At 35.7% G+C, this 27,702-nt stretch overlaps 1 long non-coding RNA gene across 2 annotated transcripts in view; it reads left to right on the forward strand.

Annotated features, from left to right (window-relative positions):
- The window catches only part of LOC102165284, a 329,937-nt gene extending 308,955 nt beyond the window's left edge, over positions 1-20,982 (forward strand). The window contains exons 6-7 of one of the 2 annotated variants that reach the window (XR_301130.3): positions 15,586-15,709; positions 20,773-20,982. This is a non-coding gene — a long non-coding RNA (uncharacterized LOC102165284). The remainder of the gene's footprint in view (positions 1-15,585; positions 15,710-20,772) is intronic. The other variant, XR_002346112.1, reaches the window with a different exon arrangement.

The raw sequence follows: 27,702 nt of genomic DNA on the forward strand, positions 1-27,702 counted from the left end.
TGCTATGAACATTGCAGTGCATGTATCTTTTTGAATTAGAATTTTTGCCTTTTCCAGATATATGCCCAGGGGTAAGATTGCTGGTAACTATATTTTTAGTTTTTGAAGAAACCTCTATACTGTTCCATAGTGGCTGTGCAAATTTACATTCCCATCAACAGGGTAGGAGAGTTCTCTTTTCTCCATACTCTTTCCAGCATTTGTTGTTTGTGGGGGGTTTTTTGTTTGTTTGTTTTGGCTACACCCATGGCACACAGAAGTTCCTGGGCCAGGGATCAAATCCAGGCCACAGCAGTGACAACACAGAATGCTTAACTGCTAGGGAACTCCTATTTGTAGACTTTTTAATGATGACCATTCTGACTGGTCATACCTCATTGTAGTTTTTGATTTGCATTTCTCTAATTAGAGATATCGAGCATCTTTTCCTGTGCCTGTCTGTATGTCTTCTCTGGAGAAATGTCTGTTTAGGTCCTCTGCCCATTTTTGTTTGGATTGATGGTGGGTTTGTTTTTGCTTTTTAGAGCCGCACCTTTGGCATAAGGAAGTTCCCAGGCTAGGAGTCAAATGTGAGCTGCAGTTGCCAGCCTACACCACAGCCACAGCAATGCCAGATCAAAGCTGTGTCTGTCTTCTACACCACAACTCATGGCAATGCCAGATCCTTAACCCACTGAGTGAGGCCAGGGATCAAACCCACATTCTCATGGATATTAGTCAGGTTCGTTACTGCTGAACTGCAATGGGAACTCCCTGAGGTTTTTTTTTATTATTATTATTGAACTGTATGAGCTATTACATATTTTGGAAATTAATCTCTTGTTGGTCACATCATATGCAAGTATTTTCTCCCATTCAGTAGATTTTCTTTTCATTTTGTTTATTGTTTCCTTTGCTGTGCAAAAGCTCTTAAGTTTGATTTCATCCCATGTTTATTTTTGCTTTTATTTCTTTTGTCTTGGGAGACTGACCTAAAAAAAATGCTAAAATTTATGTCAGAAAATGTTTTACCTATGTTCCCATCTATGAGTTTCATGGTGTAATATCTTATATTTGTCTTTAAGCCATTTTGAGTTTATTTTTATGTATGATGCGAGGGGTATTCTAACTTAATTGATTTACATGCAGCTATCCAGCTTTCCCAACACCACTTGCTAAAAAGTCTCTTTTTTCTCCACTATATATTGTTACCTTTGTGAAAGATTAATTGGCTGTAGGTGTGTGGGTTTATTTCTGGGCTCTCTGTTCTGTTCTATTGATCCATATGTCTATTTAGTGCCAATGCCACACTGATTGGATTGCTGTAGTTTTGTAGTATGTCTGAACTCTGAGATGGTCATGCCTCCTGCTTTTGTCCTTTTTCCTCAGGATTGCTTTGGTAATTCTGGTTCTTTTGTGGTTCAATATAAATTTTAGGATTTACTTCTTTTAGTTCTATGAAAAATGTCATAGGTAACTTGATAGGGATCACATTAATTCTGTAGATTGCTTTGAGTATTATGGCAATTTTAACAATGTTGATTTTTCCAATCCAAGAGCATGGTATATCTTTCCATTTCTTTGAACCACCTTCATTTTCCTTTATCAATATTTTATAGTTCTCAGCTTATACGTCTTTCACCTCCTTGGTCAGGTTTTTCTAAATCTCTTTCACTCTGAACAGGAGAAGAAAAATAAAATAACCCCCAGAAGACACTGCTCTCAGAGGTTTTCCAGTTCCCATCACCACCAGATTCTTAGAATGCAGTATACCAATGTTATTTCCTACGTCTATTTCATAAAAATTTATTCTCCAGAAGTTTCACTCTTCAACTGAGAATGAAAGGAAATGTTGAAGGGTGGGGAGCAATGACTGTACCCACATAGAATAAAGACAAGTTCCTGATTTTCTTCTTCCCAGAGAACACGTGTTCCTGAAGGCGCATTGAGTCTGGTGATGATGATGGGACAGCAGAGCATGGGTGCTCCTTTCATTGGGTTAATTTGAAGGTCAAGTCACTCAGAGAGAATGGAAAAAAGCTCCAACGTCCTTGCAACAGTGAAAATATTAGTAATTGCTTTCCATGCTTTTCCAGTTCTTTTATCTTAGCAATTAATTACAGAAAGCTGAGCTGGGAAAATTAGATGCCATTTTAACCTAGATCTACTAAATTATTATCAAATAATATGTCTTAGGGATGATATTTCTGTATAATATAAAATACACATAACCATATGGTGCTCCAGATTAAAGTCTTTCCATGATAAATCCAACTTTTTCTTTATACTCTACAGAAATGATGTCTTTAAGAAAACAATTAGAAGGGAAAAAAACATGGGGGAAAACATAATTTCTCTGGGTGTTCTTTTGGTGTTTTCATTAATCTTTTAATGTAAAAAATTTTCCATACTAAAAATGGTATATATTTATGAAGTTTGAATATATGTCCAATTTTTCCATGTTATAATGCTCCCAGTACTCGAAGAATTTCCTCTCTAAAATGCTAGGAAAAAGTACAAAAGCATACCCAGGCATCCTTCCTATTATTTTTCTCAGATAATCAGTTTATCTGTCATAGAGTCAATAAACATTTTTGTTCATGTGCTGGATTATTTTTATGAATCAACTGATATCTCAGAAATATAGTTGTAGATCTTATATTTGTCTGTGTTCTATAGTCTGCGAGGTCATACCTCTGTTTTTTCTTCCCTGGCTTTGAAATACATAGAAGCAAATGTCTATGATTTTTCTTAGGATAATAAAATGTCACTTCGCAGTGAAAATGAAGTGGCCATAAATATAGAGAAAACATTATGTTTTAAATATGTTTTGAATTACCCTTGGAATAATTAGAAATTCGGGCTTTCATTTCAGAATAAGAAAATTCATAAAAAATATTTATGAGAAACATTAGTGTCAAATCCTCCCCACTTGCATAAAAATGAAATAGGTCATTTTAACTTGGAATGGGATGTTCTAGAAATGTACCACTTATGATGTCAAAACAATTAGGATTAAAGATTGACAATGGGTCATGACCTTCTACATGTATTAAAAATGTAATCATTTTAGCATCTTTATTAATTAAGCCTATTATCTCTAATTGGCACTGCTAAGGATATATCCTTTTACTTTCCTGAAATGATAATAATATTAACTGAAAAATCACTCTCAGTTTTAAAATTAAGTTTAGTATTTTCTTTTGCTTAACTGAAAGGAATACCCTTCAGGTTGTGATTGCTGAACGAAGTGACTAAACAAATTCTAATAGTAAAGTTAGTTGTCTACAGTCATAGTTATTTCAATTCCGTGTAGGGTAGTGAAATAAAACAGCATATACATTGGGGCATCTAGCATACTTAAAATGTGGCTAAAGGCAATAGAAGAAATATGAAAGCCTATTTGTCCTGTCTTCTGAGGTCTTCCATCTTCATTTTCAGAGCAATAGGATGTATATGGTCTTTTAACGCTCTGGAGAGGGAACCTGTTTGGTAGACAAAAGGTTCACCAGCTACATCTACTCCAAAGACAGCCAGCTCAGCCAGGCACAATTGTTCTGTTAATAAACTTGGCCCTGGTCTCCTGCCTGTAATCTTCACATTCTCTTTTGGCCTCTTGGCTTTTGACAGGTCTTTTGTAAGAGTCAAAAAAAAAACCTTCCTAGAACTGACAAAATGCAACACACACAAAAAGGAATAAAATTGAATTTGTTTTGCTGATAAAGAGCCATTAGCACTAATTATACCATAATATTCAAAGAGAACAAGGAAGATGTTCTGATAAGGATATGAGAAAAAAATACTGAAATGAACCTCTGAATTATTGTCTACTTGTTTGATGTCTCTGCAGGTATATAATTCAATGTTTTACCTGTCTTCTTTACTCTAGATAAACAAAAATAAATTCAAACTTTTGAAAAACATTCAAAATTTTTAAATTCAGAATTGCACATAGGATTTGTTTAATAACCTATTTGCTACTTTTTCTCACTCCGTCCTATCTTTATTTAGTCTTTAAAATTCTCAAAGTTTTATGTAATATGAAAAGATAGCACAGTAGAATAGATTTATTGCCAAGATCATTATCCTACTCCTGATTTTGATGAGGTATTTGCAAGGCATGCAGATAAAGAATAAATCTCTTCAAGAGCAACTAGATTTATCATAGAGGATATATCTTCATTGTGATAGTAAAAGTCAAACTTCTAAATGAGAAAAACATCTCTACACCAAATTGTTAGAACTTATTATACTTTTATAGCCCTGGAGCTCATTAGTGGCCATTTCAGGATGATGTAACACTGAGAATTTCTTGTTCTGAAGCCACTAGTAAAGTGAAATATTCTTGATATACACTCAGGAATTGTATACACATTCCCACTCTAGGAGATCTTAAACGACCTCTCTGAACTGTGGTTTATAATGATGTTTTAAGACAATAGAAGTTATTTTATTTATGAAAAGATGAACACAATGAAACTAGGCCCTAAAATACATTGGGATACAAGGGTCTAAGTCAGGAATAATGAGAATGCTGATGAAAATTTAAATATGTGAATGTTTGAAAAAAGCTGGTTTTTAACCTCAGCAAATTGAAAAGTTTTTTGTTTTGTTTTGTTTGTCTTTTTAGGGCTGCACCCATGGCATATGGAGGTTCCCAGGCTAGGGGGTCTAATCAGAGCCGTAGCCACTGGCCTAAGCCACAGCCACAGCAATGTGGAATCCGAGCCGTGTCTGCAACCTACACCACAGCTCTCAGCAACGCTGGATCCTTAACCCACTGAGCAAGGCCAGGGATCGAACCCGCAACCTCATGGTTCCTAGTCGGATTCATTTCTGCTGCTCCATGACGGGCAATTTGAAAAGTTGTTTTTCAGGTTGGTTTTACATTAAGGTTCTAGTATCATCTGCTTTAATATCTATTTTGATAAATACTAATCCACACAATTATTTTCTCCTTTAAACACAATTATAGAACCGCTGAGTATATAATGAATTAGCATTCTTGGAAGTTAGTATATATTAGTGCAGCATGTTCATGACTATTTAATCCTTACTGAAACACTGATATATAATATAATAGTTGTAATGGTTTAAAATTTTATAATAATTTTATTATTTGATGTATATGTTTTTATGCATGTAATACAATTGTTAAAAACAGAAATTAAAGGAATACCTATATTGAAATCCCAATTAAAGCGCATAAAATAAAAATTTTCCATATAATATAATCATCAACAGATCCATAAGTAATGTTCATCATATAAAAATTATACTCTGTAGCATATTAAGAGCCCTCTTATATGTCAAAATATAGAATATGGTAAAATGCATGTTGAATTAGGTTTTTCAATGATCAGAAATAAAAAAATAGCAGCCAGAAACTCTCTCTCACATGTTACCCTTTAGATAATATGAAAATCCTAAGAATAAATCTGTGGAAAAAATAAACTAGCAAACGTTTAAATATAAAAATTCCGAACATGAAATTTACAAAATATTTCTATCATAAGTGTTAAAATTTCTATTTAATAATACAGAGTTCCAAAATTTAAAATAAAAATGCCAACAGTAGTTGTGGGGCATCTTTGCAGAGTAAAGAAAATTATGCCCATTTGAGATTCAGTTTCCTGGGAAACTGACCAATTGTCTTCAGCTTCTTTGAGAAAATTTCTTCTCTCTCTTTCCCTTGACTACAATCTTATTCTTCCTTTGATATGCAATTCTTGCTGAGGCTTCTCGGATGGAGGCTGCTCATTTTCCCTTACCCCATATCTTAGTCAGCTCAGAATGCCAAAAGAAAATACCATAGGCTAGGTAGCTTAAACAACAGAACTTTATTTTCTCACAGTTGTGGATACTGAAGTCTAAGATCAAGGTCCTAGTAGGATCAGTGACTGGAGAGGGCTTTCTCTTTGGATTGCAAATGGCACCTCCTCACTGTGTCCTCATATGGTGGAGAAAGAGCTCTTTGGTGTCTCTTCTTAGAAGAACACTAATCCTATTGTATCACTATCCCAGCCTTGTGGCATCATTTAGCTTTAATTACCTCCTTGTAGGTTCTATCTCCAAATATAGTCACATGGAGTATAAGGGCTTCAACATAGGAATTTGGGGAGACACAATTCAGTCCACAGAACCCTAAGTCCCTCAGAATAGGTAGATGGGGGCAACAACATTCTTACTCCTTCATGCAACTTCCAGATCATCTCATTTCCACCTTCATGTAAACCTCCTTGTTCTCTGGGAGCTCTGTTCAGGGTTTCCTAGAAAACTGCAATGCCAGAAAAATCTCAGCGTGTACTATTCCTCTGCCTTCACTTGGGAAGCTGAATGGAGCTTGAGAAAATCAAATGGATTCATAGACAAGAGCTACTGTAAAATCATTTTGTCATTTCAAATGCATTCTCAGTGTTGTCCAGAATTTTTTCATTTCCCTATGTAGTTTTTTTCTCTCTCTGTGACAGAGTCCCACCAGCTAGCCTTCTACTCTCAAAATATAGCTGGTTGGCTTACTCTTTTGATGGATTAATTAATTGATCATTTGAGTTGATGAACTGATTAATTTTTTGAAGTGATAGCTTATTGGGTGTTCAACTCTACTCTCCATCATCAAACTTAAAACTTATCTCTTAGTTTTCCATCTTCACTTTCTAAAACTCATTCCTCCCCACCATGCTATATACATTAAAGTTTTTTTTTTAAATATACAACTAAAGATACTATAAACAAAGTAATAGATAAGTCATTTGCTAGAAGAAGCATTGATTTGCAATGCATTTAACCAGTGAAGGGTAAGTATCCTATTTATGTAAGAAGTATCTGAAAATTAATAAGGATGAAAAACAACCCAGTTGAAAAAAGGGCAAAGGCTATGAATAGGCATTTCACATTAGATGCATTTTATTAGAACTATCAAGCATATGCCAATTAAAACAACATGATACCAATTCACATCCATCCATCAAAAACAAATTAAACAGCACCATGTGTGAGCAAGAATATAAGCTCTCAGATACTACTGATGGGATATTCCTTGGCACAATCACTTTCAAAAGCAATCTAGCAGTATCAAGAAAAGATGAGAATGCATATTCTACCACTAATGTTTCTTCATCTGGGGACATCCTAAAGCAACTATCTTTCATGGACAGAGATAGTCATTGCTATAATACTAATAAAAGTATTAAATAAAAATGTCTATTGTAACAGAAATGCATAAATAAAAATGGTTGCATTTGTATCATAGAAAACTATGCAGAAAATAAGTGAATGACCTTGATCTATGTATAATAATACTGATATATTTGATCCCACTTGATGACCCCATTTTCCTCATTTAACATTCATGCTTTTCCTCCTAAATTTCTGGCCAATCTCTTTGATTCCTTTTCTTGTTTCTGGTCGTCTTCATAACCTCTCCTTGAATTTCTCTTTTCTATCAACATTTATTCTTTAAGTGACATCATCCATTTTTATGGCTCTAAATACCAACCTTGTGCCAATGACTTTAAAATTGTATCTCCAGCCTAGATCACTCCCCTGAACTCCAGACCCCTATATCTCACAGCCATTTATTCAACATTGTGTCTTAACATCTTGGACTCAGGATTGTATGACCTCAAACCTGTCCTTCATGCAGTCTTCCTTACCTCTGTTACTGGCAAGACCATTCTTATAGTTGTCCAGAGCCTTCAAAATATATCTCAAATCTTATCACCTACATTGAAATCACTATCATTTTTGTTTTTGCTACTGAAATAACCTTTACAAGAGGTTTCCCTGCTTCTACTAGACCTTGACCTTTTTCCTTCATAGGACTGTTCAGAGTGATCTGTTAAAAAGTGTGTCAGATCCAGCATGTCCTCTGCTGTGACATGCTCCAAAAGTATCTACATGATCTGGCCTCTGTTACTCTCTGACCTCATCTCCTCTCTCCCTTTTCTTCTTTCCCTCCACTCTTGCCCTCCAGGCTTCCTCACTGCTCCTGGAACATGCCAGGTGCTCTTCTGCTTCAGTCTCTACACTTGCAGTTCCTGACACCTCAGAGAGCCAAATGATCTGCTCCTTTACTTTCTTCAGGTCTTTTCTCAAGAGTAAATTCTTAATTAAGATCTTTCTTAACTGGACACACAATTTCAAATTCCAGTCTGACCCCCTTACTTCATCTACCTTTTTCCTATTTTATGTCTCTTGTTAGCACTTAATTTATAGCAACTATATTAGTTTGCTAGGGCTCCTATTAAGGAGCCCCACTGGGCTACACAGTGGGTGACTTAAATCACAAAATCTTATTTTCTCACAGTTCTGAAGACTAGAAGTTTCTGATTGAGGTGCCAGGAGATTTGGTTTTACCAGTAGATTTGGTATCTCATGTGGGCTATCTTCATAGCTTGCAGATGGTATCCTTTTTCTATGTCCTCATATAATCTTTCATCTGTGCTGGTACTGAAAGAAAGAAAAATTTCTGGCATCTCTTCCTCTTGTAAGACATCCATACTATCAAATTAAAACCCTTCCTTTATGAACTCACTTATCACTTATTTCCTCTGTATAGGCCCTATCTTCAAACTGAGTTACATTGTAGGTTTGGGCCTCAACCTGTGACTTCCTTTTGGGGGGGAGGGAGTGCAAAACAGTCCACACCAGTAGCCTACATAAACTATTTCATATTTTCTTATTATTTTATTTTATTTTATTTATTTCCCCAATATATTATTTTTTTCCTACTGTATAGCATGGTGACCCAGTTACACATACAAGTATACAATCTTTTTTTCTCACATTATCATGCTCTATCATAAGTGACCAGACATAGTTCCCAGTGCTACACAGCAGGATCTCATTGCTAATCCATTCCAAAGGCAATAGGGTACATCTGCTAACCCCAAGCACCCCATCCCTCCCACTTACTCCCCCTCTTCCTTGGCAACCACAAGTTTATTCTCCAAGTCCATGATTTGTTTATTTTCTGTTCACCCTACTAGAATATAAGCTTCATAAGAGCATAGATTTGGGGGGGGGTTCATTGCTTTATTCTAGCACCTCGAACAATGCCTGAGATAGTATGTATTTAATACAAATTTAAGTGAATTATCTCAAGAGCCTGATATAGAGTATGAAAAGAAGATTATCATTTTATACTAAACACATTATTTCAAAATTTCCAAAATACAAACTTAACACTACATATTTTTCATGAGCAAGTATGTATGTGATAATATATTTTTTAAACATTGGAAGAATGCCAACTTAAAGATAATTAATTACTTCCCTGAAAAGAAGAAGGGATATTAGAGAGAGGTCAAAGCAGCTCTCACTGTAGCTATATGATTTTATTTAAATAAAAGCTTTGAAACAAATATGCAAAATGTTAACATCTGTTAAATCTCAAGAGGATGAAGGATTATGTGTTACATTATTCTCTGTGTTTTCTGTTTTAAATATTTCAAGAGAAAGAGAGAAGAAGAGTTTCCGTAAGGGCAGGGAGCATATCTGCATTGTTCCTGCATGTATTTCAATTTCCTAAAATGGATGATGGCTTATGATTGGAACCCAATGAAAATTTGGTGGATCGATGTAGCTTCAGACCATTTGGACTCACTTGTCTTTGATTCTGACCATAATACTTGGTACATTGACCCTGACAACAAATACACAAGCAAGTAGGCAAAGTAACAAAAATAAACAAGAACATTTTTTGAAAGGTAGACAAAAGCCCCTTAACCATTCTAATCTTGTCTTTCCTTCTTTCTGTTCCTTCTTGTCAGTGACTTGGGAAGAATATATCTGCCTTGGCCACCTGGCTCTGCCATGGCCTTTTCTGTGCTCACTCCTAATTTAATGTTCTACCTAAAAATAAAAGTCAGAGCAACTAGAGAAAGATCTTAGAGGACTAACAAGGCTTCCAGTTAAGGCCTCCTGCATTTTCTCCACAAATTGTTTAGCCATTTGGGATCCCTATTTGGATTTGCACTTTTTCATGTTTCCCCTCATTGGTTCTGATGGATTATTCTGCCCAAAGCAGCAGAAATGACCCTCCAAAAAAGTAGCAACAGAACTCTATTTTTCCTAACTCTGCTTAATTCATATTGATATCCTTTGCTAATAACATAATTTCCTGCTCCATCTCACAGCTCTCTCCTAATAATTCCTTACAGAAATTTCCGTAAAAACGTTTTTGCTTTCAGTTTGTCTAATAATCTAGAAGTCATGAATTCATATTTACCTTTCAGAGATGATAGACTCTAGTAAAGTTGAGTTTCCATGTTTCTTTAATTTTTTACTATTTCTCCAAACTATAAGTATTTTAAGCATTATTTGGTCAATCTGATTATTTCTCAGTATTTCCTACAAACAAGCAAACATCAAGTTATCAACCAGAATGTGAAGATATTCAGGAAAGTCATTCCCTGGCATAGATTCTTGCTCCATGTTAATTAGGGAAACAACAATGCAATATTTCATACTTGCCTACAATCTTTTATCTCTCTTCTTGGCCAAGGGGGAAAGTGAAGACTCTAGGGATGAAAAAGAAAAGAATTTGGAATTGTAAATTAAGATCTTTTATCTGATAAATGCCAAACCAGAAATTAGAAACCTCACCTCACACCACACAAAGAAATAGGTTTGGGATGCATTAAGAGTTAAAAACTCAAACCAGGAAAATTAAACTAGAATAACTAAATAATGTATCATTAACTATTTGTCAAATCTCTGAATGGAGGACTTCCTTAGTTTAAAAGAAACTACAGGCATACCAAAAAAAGTGGACAATTGGCTTGATAAACATTTAAATTTTAGGTATTGTTTTTGCTTCAAAAGGCAAAAATACATAATTAAAAACAAAAGGTGAATAATAGAATGGAGAAACTGCAACAAATATAGTATTCTTTGCTATTATTAAAAGAGCATATTCGAAGTGAAACTAAAACACTGAGACCTTATAAGCTGAAAAATGATTGACATGAACAGTCAAATCATAAATGAGAAACTATATTTAGTACCAAAGAAAATAATAATAATAATAATAAAAGAAATCAAATGAACGATAACTGTTTGAAGTAATATCAAGCAACCTAACCTAAATTTAGGTAAAGGCATAATACTTTATGTTACTAATGGGAATGCCAATTGTACAGCTATTTTGATAAACAATCCTGAGTTAAAAATTTTAAAGTTTTACTAAATTATTCTAAATACAGAGCACAAAATACCTTTACATGTAAAATTAGGCACTAGAATATTATTTAAGATATTAAAAATTGAAAATAGTCTCCTGGGTTTTTAGATTATTTAAAATATATTCATTATAACTGGGTCATAATGCTGTACATCAGAAATTGACAGAACATTTTAAATTGACTATAATAAATTGAAATATATATATATTAAATTCATTTGATAGCTATGTAAGGCCAGAAATTGAGTAAAAATGAAGCAAGAACACTTAAAGTATTTAATGCATCAAATATGAAATGCAATAATCAACATATGGGCCACTTGATTGTCAAGTAAACAGATTCTTGGGTAGTAGTATTTGGATCAATTGGCTGTGGTTGATCTTACAGCTGTGTATCATAACACCATTGTTCTGTGTTATGTGCTGCTGTGGATGCCGGCCTACTTGGACATCTCAATACCAGACTCTTCTGAAGTTGGCCCAAAACTATCCATGTGCTCTTTTAGGGGACAAGTTCTCATTTTCCTTAGTTCTTGACCTTCTGCTTAGTGATAGCTTCCTCTTCTAGTTCCCATAAGCTTTGAGCTCTAGAAACTTCAGATATCAGAGTTCCTATTGTGGTTCAGTGGTAATGAACCCAACTACTATCTATGAGGATGTGGGTTCAATCCCTGGCTTTGTTCAGTGGGTTAAGGATCCAGCGTTGCCATGAGCTGCGGCAACAGACCCAGCTGGGATCTGGCATTGCCGTGGCCAAAAAAAATAAATAAATAAAAGTCTAGATGCCTGATGCTCATACCAGCCTGAACTATGGCAGAGACACAGAATGACTGGCTTTCTTTTAGGAATTGTGTTAAATATTCAGTGTATGTTATCTCCTCCAGATGTATGTCATCTCAACTCAGGGTTTGTGATAAATACTTAATGTGTAGTATTGTACATAGTCTTCTCCACAGCACTATGAAAGAAATAGCATTTTCCCCACTTTTAGATGAGAAAGTTTAACTTTCCCAAAGTGCTGTGAGGAAGCATCAAAGGTATAATTCAAATCCAGGTCTGTACTGACTTCAAAGAAGTCTTTATTTCCTAAGTTCTGCTCTGGGTGAAAATAGAGCTTCACATTAGGCTAACTGCAGATAGAAAAGGCATTTAAACAGTAGGTGAATATTTGAAAACTTAAGATTTGTAGACGTTCTTTGTCTTGTTTGCCTCTTATTTGCCCTGTTGGTAAAATAGGGATTCCTGCCTTAAATACTACAAGATGGTGGAACACACAACACCCAACACTGCAAACATGAAACTGGCACCATTTATTCACCACATAAACACACAGTTTGGGGGAGAAGGACATCACACAGCATGCAGGACCTCATGGGGGCTTGCACTCAGAGACAGAGGGAACAAACAGGGCCTGCTGGAATTAGTTTTATAGTAACCAGAAGTAGAGTATCCTCTGGTTCCTGCAAAAGAATGTGATTGTCTGGGGAGTTCCCATCGTGGCGCAGTGGTTAACGAATCCGACTAGGAACCATGAGGTTGCGGGTTTGATCCCTGCCCTTGCTCAGTGGGTTAAGGATCCAGCGTTGCCATGAGCTGTGGTGTAGGTCGCAGACGCGGCTTAGATCCTGCGTTGCTGTGGCTCAGGTGTAGGCCAGCAGCTACAGCTCCGATTAGACCCGTAGCCTGGGAACCTCCATATGCCACTGGAACAGCCCAAGAAATGGCAAAAAGACAGAAAAAAAAAAAAAAAAAAAAAAGAATGTGATTGTCTTGTTTGACTAATTTTGTGGGTTGACAAGGAAGTAAAAGCCCTTAAATTGAGACAAAGACAATGCAGCTGGCCCAGCTAATAGGGCAACAGGCTGTTGGGCTAGTCTTTCTGGCTGATTTTGGGGGGCATTTCTGGCAAGAGCAGTGGTTTCATGGTTAGGCCTTTGGGGACCTATGGGAATCAAAGACATTAAGGCAGCACTTGAAATTGCAGCCTTTACAATTCATTCCACCTGAAAATTAAGGAAGAATACTGTGACCTAGTCTTGCATCTCTTTGTATTGACCGTTTCCACCCTGCATCCTAGTGACAGTAATTTCCAGTCATGTCTGCTGTTTTCTAAATGAAGCCTCTCAGCATTTTCACCAGGAAAAATATAAAGAAATTGGTAATAGATGCAGCAGAGACTCTTTTTCATTTCAGAAAGAAATACAATGGAAATTAAGAATGTTTAAACATGAATGTATGTAAGGTGTAATTACGAAGAGTTCTAAATATTAATATTTTAGTACTCAATTATACAGACTTGTATTCTATACTTGAATGAGCAAACTATTTCTGAGTATGCAAAAAAGAACAAAGTATGATCCAAATTTTATAATTTAATTATATTAGTTATCTCTCACTCTATCAAGTCATCTGTCCTCTCAACTCTACCCTAATTTTGAAAGCAACCTGAGACAATCTTAAAGATTTTTATGTGACATTAGGTTTTGTTTTATCCATTCTCATGCAGTATCTTATTTTCAGGCAGCATTTGGAAATTTTCACCATGTTCTACAATTTTCACTTAAAATTAGTTCTTGAGACCCAGAGAGATATCCACTGGTGCTTCTCCTGATGAAATGGATGGATCATCCTTTGAATTAGAGTCCTTGATGATAGGGCATTTAATGGACTCTACAGGTGATTCCTGTGCATGTCCAAGTTTGTTAAAACCACTAGTGTGGATGATTTCATTTCAATCACTCACGGAAGTTATACAAGAGTTCTACATCTATTAGGTGGCTGGGGTGTAGGGGGTAAACAAGAGAAGGGGTTGTGAAAGTTACATATAAGCATCTCTCTTACTCTTACTCCTGTGTGACCTTGACAAGATATTTAACTTCTTTGCCCTTCTCTTCCTTATCTGTAAAATGGAGGTAACCAACACTGTTAAGATTTTTGTAACAGCAGTTTGAGCCAAGAACTTTGTACGTAGCTGGCATTCACTATGCATTGAATAATTTTACTGTTTTCCCATCCCTTTCTCCTACTGCCTCTGACTCTTCCTTTTCTAATCACCTTGTGAGAACTTGAGAACTTCAGAATATAACTAAGGTGAAGTAAGTCATTCTTATGAGTGCTTTGGTGCCAAACAAATTATAAATGTATTAAAGAGAATTTTATATTTATTGTCTACCATGTACTATGGGTTTATATAGATTAACTCTTTTAATTGTTAGAATAATGTGGCAAAGTTAATTATTATATGACCAAATCAATAGATTTACAGATGAGAACGTTGAGAATGAAAGGCATATTTTCTGATCCGTTATAATTTTTAGTGATGGGGAAAATAAAATTCTAATTCAATTAGTTGAGATACACAAACTTGTCCCACGGAAGCACCCTAAAACCGGTAATTATTCTAATTTTATTTAATTTTTTCCAAAAAGCAGTTTTGAACCATGGTCTTGATTTTTAAAATCCCAGTTCAAGTGTCTCAAACTCATATTCCTAATAGGACCAGGGAAGAAAATACAGATGAGAGGGAAAAAATGTGGATTATACTCAACTGACCTAAGGACTAGATTACATAGTATTTGACCATTTTTCTTGAAACACATCAACCTCTAAACTTAGCTTTTCTTTTTCAACTTTTGATGGAAACATAGTTATGGAGAAAACCAAGAACAGGAGCATGAGGAGAAACAACAGCTGAACTTTCGCTTCAACCCTGGGGCAAAAGAACAAGTTGACTAGAGATTAGCAAATGTAATATAAAATCTCACACTTCATCTAAAGAGTTCAGCTACCCACCAGGTATAGCAGATGCTTGCTGGGCTGGAAATCAGGTCCCAAGACTTGGGTCCCAAAACCAGATCTTCTGGTTTTACAAACAAAACAAACACCAAACGTCGTGCTGACCAAACACAGCAGCTTTGCAGTCTGCATCTCGCCAATTGGCCACTAGTTTGAAACTCCTTCTCTTGATGAAAAATAAGAAACATCTGACATTTTAAGAATCCATACTTATGGAAAATATTAATATTAAAAATAGACTCAGAACATGGGATTTTGGCATCAGCAACTTTTGCTTGAAATACCTTTCTTTTCAGCTTCTGTTTAGCCCTGTCCTCTGACTGGCCAGTTTTCAGCTCCAAGTAGTATTCCTTGAGACAGCTATCAAATCTTGCTCACACTTGTCTCATTCTATCCCACCACCTTTCTTCAGGAAGTTACTGCTATCCGAAGTGACTCTATTTGTTTCTTATTTATGGCCTTTTTCCCACTGGAGGATGATTTCTATGAGAGTGAGAAACTTGTCCTTTTTTTTTCACCATTATATCCTGAAGACCTACAGCAGTATCTTGTACCTTGTATATGCTCCACAATATTTCATCAGACAGAGTAGCCTTTTTTTTTTAATCAAGTATCTCCTCCGACAGGTCCCCATGCTAGACATTTGGAGATAAAATGCACTATGACTGCAAAGATCAGAATAAGCAAGAGAGGTGGCTGTACCCTTTCCAGTGCTGAGCACTCAGTAGATCATCAGTGAACATTCGTGAAGTAAGTAAATGCTGAATAAATCACAAATAGCTCAGATTCATTTAATTATACTTAGTCTCTGAAAATAAGGCTTCGTTGAGTTTAATAGCCATAGGAGTTGAATGTAGTAGCACATTATGTGCCACATCATTCCTGAAATTGCATATTTGATTTGACCACTGTTGCTAAAAAAAAAAAAAAAAAAAAAAAATGACCTTTACAAAATGATTTGCATGGCATGCTCACAGGGCTCACTTACTTTGTTAGGCAATTAATCCAGCATACCACCCGAAATTATACATTTTTATATATATTAATAAAAGTAATTTAGATGTTTCAGATATACCGTAAAGCTTTTTTAGATTGAACAAAATATGGCTTTTCATCTATACACAGTCAAATGATTTTTTAATAACACAATTATCTTTGGTGATTGCTTCTGAGCATTTTGCTGCCTTTTTTTTTTTCTTTCCTCATGGGTACTGTGATATTTTACGTCTCACATTACTTTAATTTTTAGGGAACAAAGTACATCTTGCTTTTCCTAGCTGCCAATGCCAGATATGAACTGCACATGGCTGATCTTGTCTTCCTAGAATTGATAGAAAATTAGCTAGGCCTAATAAACTCCATGCATGGTCTCCCACTGCCTGTGCATATTTAAAGAAAAACAAATATAATGATCAAGTTTCCAAAGAGAAACTGCATAGTACTCATATGAAATTGGGAACTCACACTAATGAAATTGTATATAATATCTGCGACTATTTGGCATAAATCCCACTTTTTAAGAGTTTCACTTTTATTACTTGGGGAAGGGAAACAGCTTTTGTTTGTTTTTGTGTTTTATTAAAATATTGTTGACAACACTATTATGCTAATTTCTTTTGTACAGCAAAGTGACTCAGTTATACACATATACACATTCTTTTTTTATATTCTTTTCCACTATGATTAGTCCCAGAAGATTGGATATAGTTCCCTGTGCTATACAGTGAGCTTGTGTTTGTCACTTTTCCTTGTTTCCTCTGCATGTTTCCAAGTGGAGAAAGGCATTACACCTAGATTGTGAAAATAGGTTTTGGGAAAGGATTGAATGATTAAAGAAACAGCAAGTACTTAATTGATATTTGAGGGAAGAGGCCTCACGGAGGAAGTGGGAGAAAAGACGGGGGAGGGGCACTTAAGCAGCTGCTCTGGGAACCTGGAGGCTGCAGTTATCTAAGTTTCTGCTATTATCCTGTGTCCTCTGACCCCTGTTGGAGGCATTGCTGACCCAGAGTGCTGTAGGCCTTTACTGGAAGGATAGCACCTCTACACTGGCTGCTATCAAATTCCAAAGACCTTTGCCCCATTTTATGAAAAACATTGGTGTTTTTATTCTAATTTAAAAAATTGAAAACTATATGCCTAAAGAGTTGAAAGCTTCATTCAGTATTGGCCATACTCAAACCATATGTAGCTTTCTCTCTCCTAATATGAGCACACCAGGGTTATTATTATTATTTTAATTATTATATGATGAATTTTAGAAGTTTGAAACAATTGGTGATAGCTTGCTAGGTGCTATGGCCAAAAGGCATAGCTCTGATTTTTAGAAAATTTAAGAAAAACCTTCCCTTTATGGAGCATTAATGGAAGAATCCACAGTAAACCCAAAAAGGTAATGTAAAGACATAGGTTTGGTGACTCTGAAATTCTCTCAAAATGTCTTGTGAAGGACACTGGGTAAAGGTCATCAAGCCAGTGACGCAGAAAACTTGAATATGCAGAAATTTAAATATCCAGAAACACTGAGTCAAAGCAGAGAAAAGAAAACCAAAAGGGGTCAAACTTTGTATTCCTAGAGAATTTATTCTTAACATTAACTTTGATTAAAAAACAAATAAACCGAGAGTTGCCATTGTGGCTCAGTGTTAACAAACCCAACTAGTATCCATGAGGATGTGGGTTCAATCCCTGACCTTGCTCATTGGGTTAAGGATCCATCATTGCCCTGAGCTGTGGTGTAGGTCCCAGACATGGCTCAGATCTGGTGTTGCTGTGGCTGTGGTGTAGCTGGCATCTGCAGTTCCAATTCAACCCCTAGCCTGGGAACTTCCATATGCCACAGCTGCAACCCTAAAAAGAAAAAAAAAAAAGAAAAAAGAAAAAGAAATAAACTCAAGTCACCACAATAAACATGGTGTTGAAATTCCAACAGGACCAGACCTTAGCACAGAAGGCCTCATTTCCAGATGGCCTGTGTGCCTCTGATCATCTCCTGAGGACTTCAGCACTCTAGGTATAATGGAGTGAAAAGACATTTTCAAGGTCATATCTCAGAGGGAAAACAAAAGTCCATCCAGATAGGAGGCAGTTGGACTAGCTAGCTCCTAAGGTGACAGAATTTCTTGTGTGAGCTCTGAAGGATGCCTGAGAGTCGGGTAATTGTAAAATCCCAGCAAGTCATGATTTTTATCACCATCTTAATTGCTTAAAACTGAGGTTCTGCCTTATTAGGCTTTACTTAGACATCTTTCTTATATATAATTTTGTTAACCTACTTATAAAGGCCTATATATACTTATAACATAATTTCTAATCATTGGTTCCTTTTAGTTCTTTTTCATTTCATACTCCTGAGGTCTAAAGAAAAATGCATCAGGCTATAGGAATGTCTATGAACAACTCTATTAACTATAGTTTTATAATAATTTTTTAGAAGGCAAGATAACATCACAGTTTTAAATGCAAGGTCTCTAATCTGTCTGGAAGATTTATTATATTGGGGAAAATTTCTGCTTGTTGCTGCATTTTAATAAAATTAATCTCTATAATTTGTATTTGGGCTCATATATGTGATCTCATATTTTGGATGCTGACAGAAGATGAAAATTTTAGTGGACAATAAATTACCTTTACTTTGACTTTATCCTTATATAAGGTAGCCATTACCTGGAAGAAATGTAATAATGGAAGCGTTGCTCTGATAAAGAAATTTTAAAGCCCAAATAATTATAAGTAAAGAGTTCACCTAAACTGAAAAAAGATATTTAACTCTTTTCCCTTTATAAATACCTTTTTTTTTAAAAAAGAATCAACAATGTTTGAGTGCTTCTTTTCTAAATTGAATTTTTCCTGTCCTTAATACATTCAGTGCTGCCAGAAGGCACTCTAATGTAAGTTTTGAATCCAGAGGAATTTGAGAAATGTAATTTCCATCTACAGTTTGTACCTTCTTGTGTAACAAATAAAATTCAATTATATATTAAAATATGAAGATGGTATGCAGTGCCTGGAAAAGGGAAGCATTTTTATCCAAACTAAAAAAAAACCAAACAAGCATGTAGTAACCTTACTTCATTCAACACAAACATTCTGACATGTTTACTTTGAAAAATATATAGTGTATAGAGAATATGAACTATTTTTTAAGTAATATCTTCCTATTATGGACTGGATTACCCTACCAGAAAAATCTTACAATGCTTTAGTATTTCTGTTCTGCAAAATAACTTGTGTCTCCAAATCTCTTATGCTTCAGTGACTGTCTGGATTGGAAACAATATCATGGAAATTCCAGAGGATTCAGTCTTTCTTAAGTCTGTCTGGTATTATGTGAGTTTTAGGCACATGAAAGTTACATTACAAGGGACCAAATTGTGCATTGTTTATTCCTAGACTGAGTGTTTTTCTTGGAGGTCTGTCTTTTATCAAATTCTAGCTCTGTATTGGAAGAACTACCAGGAATCCTAAACACATGATTCCCAAGTCTACATCTGCTGGAAACCACCAGTTCCTTATTTCTACCCATTGAGTCCATCCCTGTTCCTCTTTTTCTTTAAAATTAGTGCTGTTCCCCATGTAAATAGCACTCCCAGACAAAGGAAAAAATAAAGCACTGGCCAAGGATGGCTACATAAAAACTCCAAGGGAATAGAAAATACCCTCAGTGTTGCCCCATCTCTGGCCAATGTAACTATAGCACAAAGCAGCCAAATGCACACTAAATACCCACCACCTATCAGAACCTCTTCATGTGTCAATCTCTTTCTCCTTCCTTCAGAGGATCCCTCAGCTATATGTACAACTATCTCCTGCCCCTAAAGTAGAAGAGTAGGGGTGTAATAAGTATAAAAGTGGAAGTTTATTTTTCATCTTTTCCCTACTCCATACCCCGTACTATCTTGCTATGATTGCTATGAAAAAATATCACAGACTGAGTATCTTGAACGACAGAAATTTATTTTTGCAGTGTTCTGGAGGCTTGTAGTTCAAAATCAAGGTGTCAGCAGGTTTGATTTCTTTCAAGGCCTCTATCTTTGGCTTGCAGAAGGCTGTCTGCAAATGGTGGTCCCTCTATTTATGTGGTATCCATGTCCAAATCTCATCTTATGGCACCACTTATATTTCATTATGGCCCATCCACATGACTTCGTTTGACCTTAATTACCTGTTTAAAGGCTCTATCTCCAATATAGTCGTGTTTTGAGATACTGAAGGTTGGAATTTTAACATAGGAATTTGAGGAAACACAAGCCCATAAAAACCTGTGTTAGTTTCTCAGGGCTGCTATAACTAATGATCACAAGCAGGTGACTAACAACAGAAATTTATTATCTCAAAGAAGATTCTGAAGGTGACAGATCTAAAAGTAAGGCATCAACAGCCTCATGTTCCCTCTGAAGGCTCGAAGGGAGAATCTTTGCATGTTTATTTCCAGGTGGTTGTTGGAAATCCATGGTTTATAGCTGTATCACTCCACTCCCTGCTCCATTGTTTACCTGGTCTTCTTCCTTGTGTGTCTTTACAAAGACTTTATATAAGGATACCAGTCATTGGATTTATGGCTCACCTTAATCCAGGATGATCTTATCCTAATTAATTACAGCTCCAAAAGTCTGGTTTTCAAATGAGGTCACATTCTGAGGTTCTGAGTAAATATGGATTTTGTAGGGATGCTATTAAAGTGAGTAAATATGGATTTTGTAGGGATGCTATTAAACCCAGTGAACCTCCTAGTAAAATTTCAACTTTCATCTTATTTTAGTTGTCATCTCACACAACTAAGTTTTGTATTTTTTTCCTCATTCTGGAAACAGAAAGATTGCATGTAAGGAGAACTATGAATGATCAAGATCACAGGAATCCAGGGATGAATTTCCCCTTCGTCAATCCTTAGCTCTGACTGTCAAATATTCTTAGAGAGACAAAATAAATGCTTTGTGCACTAAAGCAACTTTTTTGGTTCCTTCTGCATCTATGGCATTGTTCTGCATTTATGATATGCTAATGGCACTTTCTTCCCTTTCCCTGCTCTGTCTATGTTATGTCAAGAGGTGCCACTTTATTTCCATAAAGGCTTTAGAATTAGAGAAAATTGAACTCTAATAGACCATTTTTTTTGAGCCACAGTTTCCCTCATCTCCGTATTAATATAAATTTCTTTAATTCTCAGTGTTGCTTCAAGATAATAATTGCTTGTTGTGCCATACACACGTAAGTCATATAAAAGGCATTGCATTTCATTACCTGTAGCTTTCTCTGGCCACCTGAACCTGCTTAGTGTCCTCAGGGACAACTTCAAACAATGACCAGTGGGGTTAGTATATAAATATCCCAGCTCAGTCACCCCCTCAAGTGGTATAACGTTGATGTGTGTGTTCTCCACTAGCTCCTAGAATTCCCTTTTGGGATTAAGCTTTGGTTTCCCATGCAATAACTAACTTGATAGGGTATCTTTTATTAGCTTGCTTCCTTTCCCAGCCCCACATCCCTATACTTCTTGTGGTATTTCCAAATAAGCTACTCCATTTGAATTATTTTCTGTGGATCTACTTGGCAGAGCCCAAACTCAAACTGAGAATCTGGATTATATGAAACTTTTCCCCAGACTTAAGACTATACTACAAAAATACAGCAATCAAAGCAGTATGGTACTGGGACCAAAAGAGACACATAGATCAGTGGAACAGAATAAAGAGCCCAGAATAAACCCATATTTATATGGGGGAAAGACAATCTCTTCAATAAGTGATGCTGGGAAAACTGAATAGCTATATGTTAAAGAATGAAATTAGAATGTTTTCTTATGCTCTATACAAATATATACTCCCAAAATGGATTAAAGATCTAAATGTAAGACCAGAAACCATACAATTCTTGGAAGAAAGCATAGGCAGAATACTCTTGGCATGAGTCAGTAATAATATTTTTTTGAGATCCATCTTCTCACAAGACATATAGGAGGGTTTTCCCAAATGCAGAAAAGACTTTCATATTTTGATCAGTTAAAAACAATGAATACTGTCCACTACAGTAACTGAATGGCCAGAGAACCAGACCAAATCACAATCCAATAAGGGGCCGATATCTCGCTTCCATTTGTGCCTATCCTTGTGTGGGTGATTCTCTCATCCTATTTTTTCTGCACTCCTGAAATAGAGGAACATGAAAAAAGCAGAAGCACTTTATTTTAGGTGCTTATGGATTTCTAGGGTATAATTTTATGTTAAATCATGTGACTTATTGGAGGGGATTTAATTTTGATGTGCAATTTCATGTAACCCCACAGTTTGAGCTAGTTGAGGCAAGAACAGGAAAGCTCTGCAATACTAGTGGGATTTACTTTTTCCCATGGAACATTTTCCAATAGAAACCCTATCAAATGGGTATCAAGATGTTACAAATCCAATGGAAAGCCCCAAAGGCGCAATAATCCTACTCAACAGCAAAATCACAGGCCTCAGAGCAGAGAGGAGATGAGCAAAGACACCCTGCACAGGAGGCTCACCAGGAAACATCTCCAAGTTCATGACCACCATGGATGCTAGAGAGAGGATACCAGCTTGCTGGCATAAGTCCATTAGTATGTGAGATTCTTTAAGAATGAAAGATACATACCAGTGTAAAAGGTAGGCTTATTGCAGAAGCCACAGGCTACAAGTAGAAAACCACATTAACAGAGAACACAGTAATCCTGGTGAGCAGAGTAACCAGTACATCTTCATTACGTACTGTCATGGAACTAGACATTGGAACCTGAGTGAGAGCAAGGATGACTAAAACACATATTGCTTTCGAGAAGTTCATGGGATCTTGTGGAAGAGGAAAACAAGGGAAAGACAGAAGGACATGAGGAGAATAGAGGAGGACTTTGTGATTGCCACTTATTTTCAATCTATTGCAGAATGCTTGGGACCTTATTATTTTTCCCTTTCTTTATAAACCTCTCAGTAATTCAGTGTGGTCAAAGGATTTGCAAGTGATGAGAACTGTATTGTCCAGAGGGATGAAACCCCTGATATCAAGGCATGTTTGAAGTGTGAGCCAGAATATGACTTCACACACTTGGGTGCCTGGGCAAAAAGGTTATGTAAAAGTTCCACATAACAGGACTTACTTCTTACATTTTATTTTTATTCAATGCTTATTACGCCTCTGTTGCCTCTCTCTGCCCTTGAATAACCTCAGTAAGTTAATTAATAATGACTTTTTCAATGCATTTTTCATTAGTACACATCATTATGTGAAACACTATCCTTTCTCCCTAACTAAAGTCTACACAATTCATTCTGGAAAATTTGAATATGCCAGTGATAGCAAAACAATTCAGAGGAATGAATGGATACACAAATTGCATAGTGCATTGGGGAAAAAATCATGATTGATAGAAGGAAAATTTATCATTCGCCAATATATAATTTAAGAGTGGTTCATGTACAATTTCCTTCATTATCTTGGCAAGCAAGTCTGTAATTAGTGATATTAGTAGGATACATTTTTTCAAAACTATAGGCATATTATATTTGTGCAAAAATAAAGTCAGGTAATTTTAGTGAGGAAGTTAAGTGGTTATAAAATCTAGTATGTTAAGATTTCATGCAAATAAGCAATCATTAAGAGAGATGTTTTCTAAATGGTTAGCTGTCATCTCTCTCTTGATGACTATAATAATAGCAAAGGAAAATTATGTTGAAATCATATCTCTTTCAAATTCTATCAAGTCCTGTTTTCAAGAAGATGGATCACTAATTGGCTTTGGGTTCTCAATGGCACCAATTTTACCTGGCATCATTGCTTATGATTCCATTTCCCAGACCAGATGCAAGCCTATTAGGATTTTATTTTTATAGATAAAATATACACCCCTTAAATCTACAATTACATGTGCAACTGTTTATTTCTATCTACTCTTCAAAACTCAACATTTCTTATGTACCAAGTTGGCCACCTATTTACTTTTTGGTTTTACTATTGCATGTGCCTAGCTAGTTAAGTACTACCCAACACTTAAGGGGCACCATTCACACTGTATTATGAAATGCTATGGTTCTGGATTTATCAGAGAAACATGATGGAGAGTAAACACAGTGAAGGGAAGACATCCATCTTATTTTCTAGTACAGTGTGTAACCCAAATTTAATTAACAACTGTAGTTCATTGTTTTGTTGTGTGATTCTGGATTTTTGAAGAATGTAGGGGAATGTTATAACAGAGTATATATTTCCTTCTAGTTATTATGACCGTGTAGACAATTCTAGAGGATTTTCAAACAAACTCACAGCCAAAGTGAACCACATGATGATGTAGACTTTATTGTTGACTTTTGTACCCATAGTGTCTATCATAATGTCTGATGATAGTAGATGCTTAATCAGTTCTTTCATTCACATATCACGTTGAGAAAATTTTGTCACTTGCTACATGGAGAAGGCAAAATATTGTTTGGAAAGAAAATGTAAATAGGGACAAAGAAAGAATTTGTACTATTGAGAATTTACTACAACTTCAAGTTTGTCCTATTAAAATACATTGATAAGGTAGATATTGTAATTGAAATAATAACTTTCAGGAGTTCCTATTGTGGCTCATAGGTTAAGAACCCAACTAGTATCCATGAGGATTTGAGTTCTATCCCTGGCCTCCTTCAGTGAATTAAGGATCTGGCATTGTTGCAAGCTGCACTGGGGCAAGCTGCAGTGTAGGTCACAGATGTGGTTAGGATCCCACATTGCCTTAGCTGTGGCATAGGCCAGCAGATGCAGCTCTGATTTGACCCTTAGCCTGGGGATTTCCATATGCCATACCTGCAGCTGTAAAAAGAAAACAATTACAATATTAATAACTTGCAACAAGGTTATTTATGCCAACTATCTAAACATACACATTCTTCATTGACTTAACTCATGATACCAAGAAAAAAAGTGAAAGAAATTCAATTCTCACTTAGAAACATCAAGAATCCCTCAGGTATTTACTGCTGGCATTAAGGTTTTTCTAGACATGTTGCTTCCATGAATTCTTTGGCTTGCCCTAAACACTGTTTTGAAAACAAAAATACTTATCTGAATCTCCATTCATCAGTGTTTGCAGAGGTCAAAGATATCATATATAACAGATATCAAAAGTCACAATGAAATGATTTTCCTGTACAATATTATCAACATCAAAATCAATGGTTAGGCTAAGGAAAGCAACATTAAAGAATCGGTTTGCCGATTAAGTCTGCCAGCTATCTCACAGCCTGCTTTATGAGTGAGTTTTCTCATTAATAATGAGCAATATATATCAATGGAACATATTCATATGTAAAAAGGAATTAAATCCTCCTAAACATAGATTTATAGAATCAGCATACTTCCTCTTCACTCTATTATGCCATGATCCTACCCTTATCAAGATATCTCTTTTTCTGTGTCATCTGCCCCAAGACACTTTGAACTGCCTCTCTCCTTCACTCTTGATGCCATTTCTTTTTCTTCAAAATTCCTTGAATTTGATTTTTGTCTCTATTATGCTACTGGTCTTATTCTTCTAGGTTTATATTTCAGCTAATTATTCTACTTTTTTTTGATCAACTCACTCTTCCTTAAATTGTATTCAGCGTATGGGCACAAAAGGTGCCTTACATTCTGAAACACCAAACACAATAGATGTTCAATAAATAAATGTAATTGGTCATCTTCCACCTCTGACATAGCACCTAGTACTATAAAATTATGTATATACAAGCCAAAGAAAATATAGGTCATATTAGGTCCTAGTTATCCCAAAGAGTGACTACAAAAACTGATAGGATTCAATTCCACTGTAGAATTGCATTTTTCAATGGGAAGAGAATTGTTTTCATTAGAAGCTAATAGGAATAACCACATTCGAGCAATTATAGTAAAGAGACAATTGTAATAAAAACATAATTCAAGATTTCTGCAAACTTAAACAGTTTGTGTGCCCTTGTGGATTAATATTTCAACCAAGAATTTTTATTATAATTCTGCACATTATCCTTTTTGCTTATGGGCTTAATCTATAACTTTCTCAACTTATTTATTTATGTTTTCAATTCCCCACATTTGAAAAAAAGCCCAGTGAAATATTTTATTACTGACTTAGATGATTAAACATTTTATCTTTAAAAGTAAGGTTTGGTCTCACTAAGTTCTCTTTTATTTTTTAATTTTTTATAAATGATTTTTATTTTTTCCATTATAGTTGGTTTATAGTGTTCTGTCAATTTTCTATGGTACAGCAAAGTGACCCAATCATACATACATATTTACATTCTTTTTCTCACATTATCCTCCATCATGCTCCATCATAAGTGACTAGATATAGTTCCCAGTGCTATACAGCAGGATCTCATTGTTTATCCACTCCAAATGCAATAGTTTGCATCTATTAACCCCAGATTCCCAGTCCATCCCACTCCTGCCCCCTCCACCTTGGAGTCTGTTCTACAAGTCCATGAGTTTCTTTTCTGTGGAAAGGTTTATTTGTGCTGTATGTTAGATTCCAGATATAAATTATATCATATGGTATTTGTCTTTCTCTTTCTGACTTACTTCACTTAGTATGAGAGTCTCTAGTTCCATCCATGTTGCTGCAAATGGCATTATTTTGCCCTTTTTATGGCTAAGTAGTATTCTATTGTGTATATATAACACATTTTCTGAACCCATTCATCTGTCAATGGACATTTAGGTTGTTTCCATGTCTTGGCTATTGTGAATAGTGCTGCAGTGAACACACAGGTACATGTGCCTTTTTCAAGCAAAGTTTTGTCCGGATATATGTCCAAGAGTGGGATTGCTGGGTCCTATATTTAGTTTTCTGAGGTAACTCCATAGTGGTTGTACCAGTTTTCATTCCCACCAACAGTGTGGGAGGATTCTCTTTTCTCCACACCTCCTCCAGCACTTGTTATTTGTGGACCCATTAATAATGGCCATCTGACTGGTGTGAGGTGGTATCTCATGGTAGTTTTGATTTGCATTTCTCTAATAACTGGTGATGTTGAGCATTTTTTCATGTGCTTGTTGGCCATCTGTATATCTTCTTTGGAGACTTCTTGTGTGGCTCACAACTAAATTCTCTTTTAAAGGTAGCTCTTAAACCATATCATTGTAAAAGTTCTCTGGTAGCTCAGTAGGTTAAGGATCCAGAACTGTCACTGCTGTGGTTTGTGTCACTGCTATGGTGCAGCTTTGATCCCTGGTCCTGGAACTTCTGCATGTGGGTGTGGGTACAGTCAAAAACAACAACAACAAAAAATTCCATTGTAAAGGTTTTCATGTCCAAATTAATCATTAAATTAACAAAAACAATTGCAAAAATGTTCTCATGTTAAAATAAAAATAGTATTTAAGATATACATTTCCAGGACTTAGTTAAAATAACTTTAAATAAAACCTTGCCTGTTTATCAGATGTTCTTTTGTAATAAGTGGGCTTCAGAAAAGCAAAAGATATAGTGTCATATATAATTATTTTTAAGCCATTTTGTGTGACAAATGAAGACTACTTACGACTGAGGACTTAAAAGTATCTAGAAAAATATGAGTCCAAAAAGGGAAGCTTCCCTAAGTGGAGTCACTTGGCCAACACACCTGGCAGCATTCAGTTCACAGCACATGTGCTAGGGGTGCCCACATACAGTATATTCTTCGGCCCAAGTGAAAGAGTCATAATGTTATAGTAAATGCTAAAATGGCTACTTATTTGTATATTATTTGGTACAAATATATAATACT

This window comes from Sus scrofa, chromosome 1, assembly GCF_000003025.6.
Source record: "Sus scrofa isolate TJ Tabasco breed Duroc chromosome 1, Sscrofa11.1, whole genome shotgun sequence".
Lineage (NCBI taxonomy): Eukaryota > Metazoa > Chordata > Mammalia > Artiodactyla > Suidae > Sus > Sus scrofa.